This window comes from Triticum urartu, chromosome 3A (assembly GCF_056163025.1).
Source record: "Triticum urartu cultivar PI428250 chromosome 3A, HENAU_Tu73, whole genome shotgun sequence".
Classification (NCBI taxonomy): domain Eukaryota; kingdom Viridiplantae; phylum Streptophyta; class Magnoliopsida; order Poales; family Poaceae; genus Triticum; species Triticum urartu.
Genome location: NC_141875.1, coordinates 490,475,301 through 490,489,047, shown reverse-complemented (window position 1 = coordinate 490,489,047; position 13,747 = coordinate 490,475,301). Strand labels below are relative to the sequence as shown.

Below are 13,747 nucleotides of genomic sequence, written 5' to 3'. Positions count from 1 at the left end.
GTTTATAAACCATAGAGAAGTTGGAATAAAGTAGGTATAACACCCATATAAATACAGAATGATTTCATTACAGTACCTTGAAGTGGTCTTTTGTTTTCTTTCGCTAACGGAGCTCATGAGATTTTCTACTTTAAGTTTTGTGTTGTGAAGTTTTCAAGTTTTGGGTAAAGATTTGATGGATTATGGAACAAGGAGTGGCAAGAGCCTAAGCTTGGGGATGCCCATGGCACCCCCAAGATAATCTAAGGACACCTAAAAGCCAAAGCTTGGGGATGCCCCGGAAGGCGTCCCCTCTTTCGTCTACTTCTATCGGTAACTTTACTTGGAGATATATTTTTATTTACCACATGATATGTGTTTTACTTGGAGCGTCTTGTATGATTTGAGTATTTGCTTGTTAGTTTACCACAATCATCCTTGCTGTACACATCTTTTGAGAGAGCCATACAAGATTTGGAATTTGTTAGAATACTCTATGTGCTTCGCTTATATCTTTTGAGTTATATAATTTTGCTCTAGTGCTTCACTTATATCTTTTAGAGCACGGTGGTGGATTTGTTTTATAGAAACTATTGATCTCTCATGCTTCACTTAGATTATTTTGAGAGTCTTAATAGCATGGTAATTTTCTTAAAATCCTAATATGTTTGGTATGCAAGATTAATAATAAAATTTTCTTATGAGTGTGTTGAATACTAAGAGAAGTTTGATGCTTGATGATTGTTTTGAGACATGGAGGTAATAATATCAAAGTCGTGCTAGTTGAGTAGTTGTGAAATTGAGAAATACTTGTGTTGAGGTTTGCAAGTCCCGTAGCATGCACGTATGGTAAATGTTATGCAAAAAATTTGAAACATGAGGTGTTATTTGATTGTCTTCCTTATGAGTGGCGGTCGGGGACGAGCGATGGTCTTTTCCTACCAATCTATCCCCCTAGGAGCATGCGCGTAGTACCGAGGTTTTTGATGACTTGTAGACTTTTTGCAATAAGTATGTGAGTTCTTTATGACTAATGTTGAGTCCATGGATTATACGCACTCTCACCCTTCCATTCTTGCTAGCCTCTTCGGTACCGTGCATTGCCCTTTCTCACATTGAGAGTTGGCGCAAACTTCACCGGTGCATCCAAACCCTGTGATATGATACGCTCTTTCACACATAAACCTCCTTATATCTTCCTCAAAACAGCCACCATACCTACCTATTATGGCATTTCCATAGCCATTCCGATATATATATTGCCATGCAACTTTCCATCATTCCGTTCATCATGACACATTCATCATTGTCATATTGCTTAGCATGATCATGTAGTTGACATAGTATTTGTGGCAAAGCCACCGTTCATAATTCTTTCATACATGTCACTCTTGGTTCATTGCATATCCCGGTACACTGCCGGAGGCATTCATATAGAGTCATCTTTGTTCTAGTATCGACTTGTAATCATTGAGTTGTAAATAAATAGAAGTGTGATGATCATAATTTTCTAGAGCATTGTACCAAGTGAGGAATATAAAAAAAGAGAAAGGCCATAAAAAGAGAAAAGGCCCAAAAAAAGAAAAAAATGAGAGAAAAAGAGATAAGGGACAATGTTACTATCCTTTGCCACACTTGTGCTTCAAGGTAGCACCATGATCTTCATAGTAGAGAGTCTCTCATGTTATCACTTTCATATACTAGTGGGAATTTTTTATTATTGAACTTGGCTTGTATATTCCAACAATGGGCCTCCTCAAGTGCCCTAGGTCTTCGTGAGCAAGCAAGTTGGATGCACACCCACTTAGTTTCTTTTGTTGAGCTTTCATACATTTATAGCTCTAGTGCATCCGTTGCATGGCAATCTCGACTCCCTGCATTAACATCAATCGGTGGGCATCTCCATAGCCCATTGATTAGCCTCGTTGATGTGAGACTTCCTCCTTTTTTGTCTTCTCCACATAACCCCCCTCATTATATTCTATTCCACCTATAGTGCTATGTCCATGGCTCGCGCTCATATATTGCGTGAAAATTTATAGGTTTGAGATTACTAAAGTATGAAACAATTGCTTGGCTTGTCATCGGGGTTGTGCATGATGATATCATTCTTGTGTGGTGAAAATGAAACATGACTAAACCATATGATTTTGTAGGGATGAACTTTCTTTGGCCATGCTATTTTGAGAAGACATAAATGCTTAGTTGGTATGCTTGAAGTATTATCATTTTTATGTCAATATGAACTTTTGTCTTGAATCTATCGGATCTGAATATTCATACCACAATTAAGAAAAAATACATTAAAATTATGCCAAGTAGCACTCCGCATCAAAAATTCTGTTTTTATCATTTACCTACTCGAGGACGAGCAGGAATTAAGCTTGGGGATGCTTGATACGTCTCCAACATATCTATAATTTTTGATTGCTCCATGCTATATTATCTACTGTTTTGGGCATTATTGGGCTTTATTATCCACTTTTGTATTATTTTTGGGACTAACCTATTAACCGGAGGCCCAGCCCAGAATTGCTATTTTTTGCCTGTTTTAGGGTTTCGAAGAAAAGGAATATCAAACGGAGTCCAAACGGAATGAAACCTTCGGGAACGTGATTTTCTCACTAAATACAACTCCAAGAGAGAGAGAGAGAGAGAGAGATGAAGCCATCTAGCTACAAACTACGGACCCAAAGGTCTACAAAGAACTACTCACGCATCATCGGAGAGGCACTAATGGAAGTGGCGAACCCCTCCGTGATGGTGTCTAGATTGGATCTGGTGGTTCTGGACTCTGCGGCAGCTGGATGAATATTTCATCGACTCCCCTAGGGTTCTGGGGTTTTTGGGTATTTATAGAGCAAAGAGGAGGTCCGGGGGGCACCCGAGGTGGGCACAACCCATCAGGGCGCGCCTGGGCCTCCTGGCTCTCTGGTGGGTTGTGCCTCCCTTGGGGCACCCCCCAGGCGCGGTCGGGGCCCGTTGTGTTCCTTCTGGCCCATAAAAATTCTCCGTAAAGTTTTGTAGCATTTGGAATCCGTTTGATATTGATTTTCTGCGATGTAAAAAATATGGAAAAAAACAGCAACTGGCACTTGGCACTATGTCAATATATTAGTACCAAAAATGATATAAAATTACTATAAAATGATTATAAAATATCCAAGATTGATAATAAAACGGCATGGAAGAATCAAAAAATATAGATACGTTGGAGACGTATCACCGCCGACGCCCCTCTCCCCTCTCTCCTAGCCGATGCCCCTCCTCCGACGACCATGACCGAGCGCTACCCCGACGATGGAGCGACGGCTAACGGCTTCGGCCACCACCACCTGGACGAGGACGAGGCCCGCCTCCTCTACGAGACGGACTACCCGGCGCCACCAGACATGCATGTGTCGGGCTGAAAGTGCAACTATCCTTGGGTGGTTTTGGTAATTCCTAACAACATGTAGCTCATTGAACTAATGCTCTTTCAAGATGATCATTTCAGAAAGTTCAATGATTGGCATGGCATGGACTAGGAATGTGGACCCCTCAAAATGCTAAGGACACATATTGGCTCAAGCTCAAGACTCTACATTTTCATTTTTAGTGATCCAAGATCACATTGAGTCCATAGGAAAAGCTAATACTATTAAAAGGGGATGAGGTGTTGCTTAATGGCTTGATTGCTCAAAATGCTTAGTGATATGCTCCAAAATCCCTCAATCACTTTATCATATCCACATATGACCCAAACCAAAAGTCAAACTCACCCCCACCGATTTGATCTATCCGGCGCCACCGAGTTCATTTGACATAGCCACCGTGAGAAACCCTAGTCAGTTCGGTCTCACCGATAGGGATCTCGGTCTCACTCGGATGGGATTGCAAACTCTCTATTTCCCTTCGTAACGTTTCGGTCTAACCGAGATGAGCGATCAGTCCCACTGAGCTCGCAATGCAAACTCTCTGTTTCCCTTTCGTAACGTTTCGGTCTCACCGAAATGAGCGATTCGGTCCCACCAAATTTGCCTGACCAACTCTCTGTTTGCCTATTACAGAAATCAGTCTCACCGAGTTTATGTGATCGGCCTCACCGAGATTACGTTATGCCCTAACCCTAATGAAATCGTTCCCACCGAGTTGACATGTCGGTCCCACCGAAAAGCCTAACATTCACATTTTGAACTAAATCGGTCTGACCGAGTTTCATGATTTTGTCCCACCGAGTTTGGTAAATTGTGTGTAACGGTTAGATTTGTGTGGAGGCTATATATACCCCTCCACCCACTCTTCATTCATAGAGAGAGCCATCAGAACATGCCTACACTTCCAGCATTCATTTTCTGAGAGAGAACCACCTACTCATGTGTTGAGACCAAGATATTCCATTCTAACCACAAGAATCTTGATCTCTAGCCTTCCTGATGCGGAGCATCCTAGGGACATCACCATGTCAAGAGTTCGTTTGGCAAGTGACACGTGCCACATATACTTCACATACATAAAGGTGAACCATCTCCTTTACACGTGTTCACTTGACCCCTTTGAGGATGGTATACTACTTGACATTCCTTCCGTGTGCATTCATAGATATTGTCGGAGCTTAAAAAATAGCTCCCAGGCAGAGCCTCTCCAGGCCACAGCCGAACTATGAGGCCCTTCATGGCCTGTTCGGCCGCCTTGTGGAGCTCGACCAGTTGCTTCAACTGGTCGCTCAGGGGCACGGGGTGTTTGGCCCCAGCATACTGAGACCAGAACACCTTATTTGTCGAGCTGCCCTCCTCAGCTCGATAGAATGCGGCGGCATCGGACACACTCCGGGGAAGATCTGCGAACGCTCCTGGAGAGCTCCGGATTCGGGTAAGTAACAAGTAACTCACGTTTATGTGTTTGCTTTGCATAAAGAATGCCTTACCCGCCGCTATCTTCTTCACCTCGTCCAACTCCTGGAGTGTCTTGTGGGATTCGGCCTTCGCAGACTTGGCATTTTCAATAGCCACCACGAGCTTGGACGCTCGCGTCTTTGAGTCAAGCTCCAAACTCTCATGTTTTTCCATGAGAGCCTGGAGCTCTTGCCGCACCTTGCCAACCTCGGCCTCATACTTCTCCCGCTCGGTGCGCTCCGTGGCCGCCCTCTTCTCGGCCTCGACCAGCGCTTGCTTAAGGGTCGCCACCTCAGACGTGGCCCCTACAATAGCCACGATAATCCTGTCATTTTTTGCAATTGCACCTTTTTATATATATTTAAACAAGGTATTTCATACCTTCATTGTCCTCGAGCCGCTTCTTGGCATGCCCGAGCTCTTGCTCGGACCGCTCGAGGTTCTGCTTTAGCGTGTCCACTTCCGCAGTCAGTGCGGCGAACGCAAGCAGAGAAGCCTGCATACGCATATTGACTCCTTTTTGTTAGACTCATGCGAATTTTATTTGATCCTCTATTCGGCTTTTCTTCCCAAACGCCAAACAGAGCATCAAGGGCTACTGTCTATGCGGTAATATTATTTACACATTCTTTACTTACCTCAAAGCCTGTGAGAAGGCTAGTACAAGCTTCAGTCAGTCCGCTCTTGGCGGACTGAACCTTCGGGACCACCGCACTCATAATGGTGCGGTGCTCCTCGTCGATGGAGGCGCCTTGGAGCGCCTCCAACAGATTGTCCGGCGCCTCCGGTTGGACGGGGTCACCGGCACGGTGGGCCTGCTCCTCTTGGAAGGAGGTCCCCCGCCGGACTCTGGAACCTTTGAAGGTTCCGGAGCGGTGTCCGGCCTAGAGCCGGACTTGGAGCCCTGGGGGGTTTCATCCCCTTTACTCCTGGAGTCCGGGAGGTCGCCTTGCGGCGCCTCCAGGACCACCTCCTCCCGGCTTGGAACCTGTTGGGACAACACTTCGGTGTCATCCGTAGGGCGGGGGGAGGAAGCCGTCGGAAGCGAGTTCACTTCCGACAAGTCCAGTGAGCCGCTCGACGACGCGTCGAGCTGGTCTTTGGGTGGGCTGCATGAACATATTCGACATAAGGGAAAGCTGTGCAATAAACGAATACTATGAATTACTCTGGCATCCGGATACTTACGATTTTGCCAGGGGCTTGGCCCTGAGCGGCCACTCCTCTCCGCCATCGTCGGCGTCGGTGGAGTAGTCCGGAGGAAGGGTTTTCCCCTTCTTGGACCCTTCGGCCTCCCCAAAGAGGGCGGCCTTCCTTTTCTTCTCTCCTCCCGCCGGAGGGGGAGAGGTCTCTTCTTCTTCCTCCTTGTCTTCACGGGAGGAATGCGCCTCGGAACCGTCGGATGATGGATCCGACACCTCCTGGCGCCGGGCACTCTTTCGAGTCCCCGTGGCCTTTTTCGCAGCCTTCTTCTCCGGCACCACATAGGGTGCCGGAACCAGCAGCTTCGCCAAGCGACCGTCTGCTGGGCCTTCGGGCAAAGGAGCCGGACAGTTGATCTGTCCGGACGTCTCCTGCCAATCCTGTCAAAGGTAAGGGAGCTTAGATCCCGCATGGAGTCAAACTATGAAAAACTGATACCATGTAAAAGGAAAAAACAGCTTACCGCATGAGCGTGACGCTGTGTACTGAATCCGCGATCCTCGGTAGCGGATGCGGGGGCCTCGGCGCCCTTGAAAAGCACCTTCCAGGCATCTTCGTACGTCGTGTTGAAGAGCCTACTCAGAGTTCGGTGCCGCGCCGGGTCGAACTCCCACAGGTTGAAAGCCCATTCTTGACACGGGAGGATCAGGCGGATGAGCATAACCTGGACTATGTTGACAAGTTTGAGCTTCTTGTCCACCAGGGTTTGGACGCATGTTTGGAGTCCGGACAGCTCTCCTTTTTTACCCCACGACAGGCCCGTCTCCTTCCAGGAGGTGAGCCGCGTAGGGGGTCTGGATCGAAACTCGGGGGCTGCGACCCATTCGGGGTCGCGCGGCTCGGTGATGTAAAACCACCCCGATTGCCACCCCTTCAGGGTCTCCACAAAGGAGCCCTCGAGCCATAAGACGTTGGGCATCTTGCCCACCATGGCGCCTCCGCACTCCGCCTGGTTGCCGCGCACTACCTTCGGCTTGACATTGAAAGTCTTGAGCCATAGGCCGAAATGGGGGCGGATGCGGAGGAAAGCCTCGCACACGACGATAAACGCCGAGATGTTGAGGACAAAGTTCGGGGCCAGATCGTGGAAATCCAGGCCATAGTAGAACATGATCCCCCAGACAAATGGGTGAAGAGGGAAGCCCAGTCTGCGAAGGAAATGGGGGAGGAACACCACCCTCTCATGGGGCCTAGGGATGGGGATGAGCTGCCCCTTTTCGGGAAGCCGGTACGCGATTTCTTTAGACAAGTATCCGGCCTTCCTTAGTTTTTTTATGTGTCCCTCCGTGACAGAGGAGACCATCCACTTGCCTCCCGCTCCGGACATGGCTGGAGAAGGTTGAGGTGGGGAGTGCGTACTTGGGCGCTGGAGCTCGAGTGTGCGAGAATGGATAAGCAAGGGAGGAAGAAGGCGTAGGTGAAAAGGTGGATCCTTATCCCCTTATATGGGTGGACGCAACTACGAGTCCCCACCAGCCTGGTAAAACTCGCCTATCTCCAAGCGCCATAATCAATGGCGCGGTTGGGTTACCCACGCCCGTATTGATGAGAATCCTGGAATAAGGGGACATGATCTCTGCTTTAACAAGACATGCCAAGGAAACCGCCTCGCATGACGCGCTGAGGTGGGATAATGAGACGACTCGGATGAAGGCTTGGCCGTGGTGTGTCACACTACAGAATACGTCAGCAGATTAGATTTGTGTAAATGTTATTCTCTCTATGGCAATATGTGGAAACTTATTTTGCAGAGTCGGACACTATCTTGGTGTTCAAAATCTTCTATGAAGTACTTGGAGGAGGAACCCGCCTTGCAATGCCGAAGACAATCTGCGCGCCGGACTCGTCGTCATTGAAGCCTGGTTCAGGGGCTACTGAGGGAGTCCTGGATTAGGGGGTGTTCGGTTAGCCGGACTATACCTTCAGCCAGACTCCTGGACTATGAAGATACAAGATTGAAGACTTCGTCCCGTGTCCGGAAGGGACATTCCTTGGCGTGGAAGGCAAGCTTGGCGATACGGATATGTAGATCTCCTACCATTGTAACCGACTTTGTGTAACCCTAACCCTCTCCGGTGTCTATATAAACCGGAGGGTTTTAGTCCGTAGGACAACATACCCAATAACAATCATACCATAGGCTAGCTTCTAGGGTTTAGCCTCTCCGGTCTCGTGGTAGATCAACTCTTGTACTACCCATATCATCAATATTAATCAAGCAGGACGTAGGGTTTTATCTCCATCGAGAGGGCCCGAACCTGGGTAAAACTTCGTGTCCCTTGCCTCCTGTTACCATCCGGCCTAGACGCACAGTTGGGGACCCACTACCCGAGATCCGCCGGTTTTGACACCGACAACCATCTTCAACCGGAAGCAAGGCCGGTTACCCCCGACTTCGTGAAAGGTTAAGTGTGACGAAGGTATCCATTCCGTCATAAACTTTTCCTTCCTTGCCATTACATCTTTATAGCCCCACCATCTTTGCGCATACCTTCATACCTATTTGAGACCAGCTATCTGAGTATTGCTGGGCTTCGCCAAAACTTGTGCACCATAGTGATACAATATCATATTGTTGCATCATTGGTTATATCATATAGTGCCATTGTTTACTCCCGTGCATCACTTGTGATACTTGTCCCATATTTGTGGTTGAGGCTCAATAAGAAAAGTGGAAAGGAAGAGGGAAAAAAGTCAAAAAAAAGAAGTTTTTAAGCAAGAAAAGGATGATCATAAGCTTATAATCAAAGAGTTGAGCATGATAAGAGATACTTGTGCATGCGGATACATGGAATAGGAAACATTTTGCTTGCATACATATAGGTTGGTTCCAAGTGGTGAATCGTGCCCAAGTGTGCAATCAAGCTAGTGCTCTACTAGTGATTGTGCAACACGAGCTTCGTCTTCATTAGGCAATTTTGTATTGGTCATCCCTATAGTTGCACAAGCCCCATTATCCCACCGTGTGTGTTTCTTTATTGCCCTCCTCTATATTTTTGATCACTTGCTTTGCATTTTGAGTCCTTTGGATTTATTACAACATTTACAATATCTTGGACTTCAATTTGCATGAAATTTGTGCCACTTGTCCTAACCAAGCCACTCGATAAGCTTTTACTTGTAGGTGTGAGTGAACAAGTCCGGTACCAATTCCACTATTATTTCATCTCACATTGAGTGATACGAGATACATCCTCAACTTTGGGAAAATGTAGCTTGGTATTGTTCATCTCATTTCCTACTCACCTTTGCTTGAGTCTTGTGATGGATAGGCAAAGCACATCATCTCCGGTCTACAACCACGACAACGAGTTCGATGCTATGAAGAACGTCATTGACGCCAAGATGGACAAGCAAATGGAGGAGCTCAAGGCCCTCATCAAGAACCGCAAGCGGTCTTCCTCATCTTCGAGAAGACGCTCAAGTGCAAAGACTCCCGAGCTACCATCTACGGCAAGTACACACAAGCATCGACATCGACAAGACCATGAAGAGCGACCTACTAGACGAGAGTTGGCTTCTCTGCCACCCCCGTGCACACGGGCCCTCAACCCCCATGCACACGGGACCCCGTGCACACGGCCTCCAGCACCCCCGTGCGCACGGGCCATACAATACAGCAACTTCGAATACAAGGCTGCGGCTCCTTCAACACCTTTGGCATCTTTGCCAAGTGACTTCAAGGCATCTTCGCCTTCGGGCGTACGGCATCTTCGCCTACTCCACGAGCTCAAGTCCACTACTCCCTCGAGCTACTACGACCTCGACACCAACAACGAGATTCCTTTCTATGGGACTCTAGAACCCGAGGAGTATCTCGAGTGGGAGCGTTTGATGGATGACTACCTCAAGCTACATCAAGTCCCTCCCGAAGATCAAGTGAAGTGCGCCTCAAGAAATTTCCACGACTACGCGTCCACATGGTGGCTTCACACACCTTCAGAGAGCTACGACATGAGTTGGCCCAAGACGAAGAAATCTATGCGGCGAGAGTCCGTGCCTCCAACCTACACGAACAACTTCTACGCCAATTGGAGAACACCATCCAAGGATCCAAGTCCATCGACGAGTACTTCAAGGAGATGAAGCATGCCTTGCGACGTGCCGGCATGGACGACCCCATGTTAATGAAGTTCCACTTCATGATGGGATTGAACAACGACATCTCCAAGACTATCTTCCTCGAGAACTACAAGTCCCTCGACGAGAACTACACTGGTGCTCTCAAGGAGAAACAAGAACTCATGAAGGCCAAGGCTTCTCCACCCCAAGCACACTTCGCGGCGACCAAGCTCTATGACCACGAGCATGAGGATTGTAGCACCAAGATGTCCAAGCCCGATGAGCTCCAAGACGATCCTCCCAAGTTCGACTTCACCGCCATCCCTCTTTGTGGCATTGATGATGCCGAGTCCTCCATGACTCTTTTTCAAGATGGTGCGGCAACGAGTACGACTACAGAGAACTTCAAGGACCAAGCTTTGGAGGCAAGCGACATGGTGACGAGCAAGGATGATGCTTCCATCTTAGGAGGCGAGAGTGATGATGTGCCATCTTCGGCCTTCATCCATGGCGATGACTATGAGACGGTTGAGCATGGGATTCTCCCTTCGACCACGGTGACGTACGATGACTTGAGTGACTTTAGCCACCATATTGAGATTGAGAGTGACTTCACCACTAGCCCCATATCTCATGAGTTGCCCCATTTCCCATGTGAGGAGAGCCACCACCACCACCACTTTAGTGATTTGAGTGACTCCACCATATGTGAGTTTGAGTGCACCTACCTTGAGGGAGTGAGTGAACCACCACATAGAGAGAGTGAGATAGTTGATGAGGCATATGAGGCCATTTCGATTTTGAACAACTTAACCTCTACCTCTGTTGTGTCTTCTCATTTGGTGCTAGGTACCATATATGATGACGCGTCGATCCTCGATGACTTCGTCCTTCCTTTGGACAAGACGATGGCCATGGTGGAATATGATGCACCCCCACATGGTTCCATCAAGATGAAGATGACCACCATTTGGTATTTACCACCTCACCTACACCACTTGAGTGGAATTAACAAGGTAACAAAGGTGAAGGTGATGATCTTGTCCCACTAGTGAACATTCTTGACATTGATTGCTGGCATGATGTTGATCCACCTATTCCCATGCTTCATGCTAGTGCGACTTCCTCATGTCACGACTTACCACTTTATGATGACTATGATGATGAGCATGTTGAATTGCCTAGTTGTGATGCCATGTTACATAGGATTTCTTGTGACAATTCTCTAGGTCACATCATGTTTGACAATCCGCTTGACTTGTCATATGCTATGCATGAGATCAACAATATGTCATATTTGCAATCTCATCGTAGTGACTGTGCACATGCCATTAAAATAAACCCGATTTGCACATATGGCATAGATGGAAAGCCAATGGTTATTGGCATTTGTTTCTCTTGTGATGATATTGCTATGCTTCATTTGCATCATTTATCTCATATGACATGCCATGACCACCTAGCTTCGGATATGCATTGTTTTGGATGTTGTCCATTTTCTCCATATGATGTTTCCGATATTGCTCATGAGGAGACCCCCATAGTTTCCTCATACATTTTAGGAGATTTTGATCCATCCCATCCATTGCATGATCCCAATACTTGTGTGCATGATACGTCTCCAACGTATCTATAATTGATTGCTCCATGCTATATTATCTACTGTTTTGGACTATATTGGGCTTTATTTTCCACTTTTATATTATTTTTGGGACTAACCTATTAACCGGAGGCCTAGCCCAGAATTGCAGTTTTTTTGCCTATTTCAGTGTTTCGAAGAAACGGAATATCAAACGGAGTCCAAACGGAATAAAATCTTCGGGAACGTGATTTTCTCACCGAACGTGATCCAGGAGACTTGGACCCTTCTCCAAGGAACAAAAGAGGCGGTCACGAGGGTGGGGGCGCCCCCCCCTAGCCCCCCTGCCTCATGGGCCCCTCGTTGCTCCTCCGGCGTACTTCTTCCTCCTATATATACACACGTACCCCCAAACGATCATAAGGGGAGCCAAAAACCTAATTCCACCGCCGCAACTTTCTGTATCCACGAGATCCCATCTTGGGGCCTGTTCCGGAGCTCCGCCTGAAGAGGGTTGTCATCATGGAGGGCTTCTACATCATCATAGCCTCTCCGATGTAGTGTGAGTAGTTTACCTCAGACCTTCAGGTCCATAGTTAGTAGCTAGATGGCTTCTTCTCTCTCTTTGAATCTCAATACAAAGTTCTCCCCCTCTCTTGTGGAGATCTATTCGATGTAATCTTCTTTTTGCGGTGTGTTTTTTGAGACCGATGAATTGTGGGTTTATGATCAAGTCTATCTATGAATAATATTTGAATCTTCTCTGAATTCTTTTATGTATGATTGGTTATCTTTGCAAGTCTCTTCGAATTATCCGTTTGGTTTGGCCAACTAGATTGGTAGTTCTTGCCATGGGAGAGGTGCTTAGCTTTGGGTTCGATCTTGCGGTGTCCTTACCCAGTGACAGAAGGCAGCAAGGCACGCATTGTATCGTTGCCATTGAGGATAACAAGATGGGGTTTATTTCATATTGCATGAATTTATCTCTCTACATCATGTCATCTTGCTTAAAGCATTACTTTGTTTTTAACTTAATACTCTAGATGCATGCTGGATAGCGGTCGATGAGTGGAGTAATAGTAGTAGATGCAGAATTGTTTCGATCTACTTGTCACGGACGTGATGCCTATATACATGATCATGCCTAGATATTCTCATAACTATGCTCAATTCTGTCAATTGCTCAACAGTAATTTGTTCACCCACCGTAGAATACTTATGCTCTTGAGAGAAGCCACTAGTGAAACCTATGGCCCCTGGGTCTATTCTCATCATATCAATCTCCATCACTTTAATCTTGCTTTGCTTTTTTACTTTGCCTTTACTTTTTACATTGCATCTTTATACCAAAAATACCAAAAATATTATATCTATCAGATCTCACTCTCGTAAGTGATCGTGAAGGGATTACAACCCCTAATCGCGTTGGTTGCGAGTAGCTATCGCTTTGTGCAGGCACGAGGGACTTGAGTGTGGCCTCCTACTGGATTGATACCTTGGTTCTCAAAAACTGAGGAAAATACTTACGCTACTCTGCTGCACCATCCCTTCCTCTTCGGGGAAAACCAACGCAAGCTCAAGACGTAGCAGTGCACAATATGCTTTCCATGAATGATGTGCCATATAATTGCATACTTGATTCGTGTCCTCATCATGTCATACATAACAACTATTCTTTCATGATGGATGACATGTTCGTATACCATGCATCAAATTTCTTTGAGCATTCTTTATCTTGTGCTAACGCTCACATTCACATACACATCATGATGGATGATGTGTACATTTACCATGCACACACTTTCTTTGGCTTGTATATCTTTTGTGTAGGTACCCATGAATACTTGTAAACCTCGCAATCCCATGAGTTGACAAAATGAGCTCTAGAGAGCAACGATTATTTGGGATACCATGGAGTTTCATTCCCACCACTCCCTTCGTGCAAAGACTTCACGCATCTCCTCTACATGGCCCTCACATGGTTATGGGTTATTGTTCATTACATACTCTATGCCCATCTTGCCATGTTCACTTTGCATGATATGCTTAT

At 46.6% G+C, this 13,747-nt stretch overlaps 1 pseudogene; it reads left to right on the top strand.

Moving 5' to 3' along the window:
• The first annotated feature begins 9,320 nt into the window (after positions 1-9,320).
• Positions 9,321-10,980, top strand: LOC147980225 (uncharacterized; annotated as a pseudogene).
• The last annotated feature ends 2,767 nt before the right edge of the window (positions 10,981-13,747 follow it).